Below are 223 nucleotides of genomic sequence, written 5' to 3'. Positions count from 1 at the left end.
CCGCTTCCTATTTGTGAGTAGAGTGAAAAGAAAGCAGAAGGTGAAACATTTCTCAGTATAAGGAAACTTTTGAAAGTCTAACCTGTTTTGCTAGCCACCACAGTGCCAGCAGACATAACTAAAACGTACCTTCCGTGTAGTAAGAGCAGCCTAATGTCTACTGTGTTAAATATCTGTTTAGATGTTGCTGGCTTGGGTGAGAAAGTCGTAGACAAATTTGCCG

This window comes from Penaeus monodon, chromosome 34, assembly GCF_015228065.2.
Source record: "Penaeus monodon isolate SGIC_2016 chromosome 34, NSTDA_Pmon_1, whole genome shotgun sequence".
Taxonomy (NCBI): domain Eukaryota; kingdom Metazoa; phylum Arthropoda; class Malacostraca; order Decapoda; family Penaeidae; genus Penaeus; species Penaeus monodon.
Note: the sequence above shows the minus strand (reverse complement) of the source record.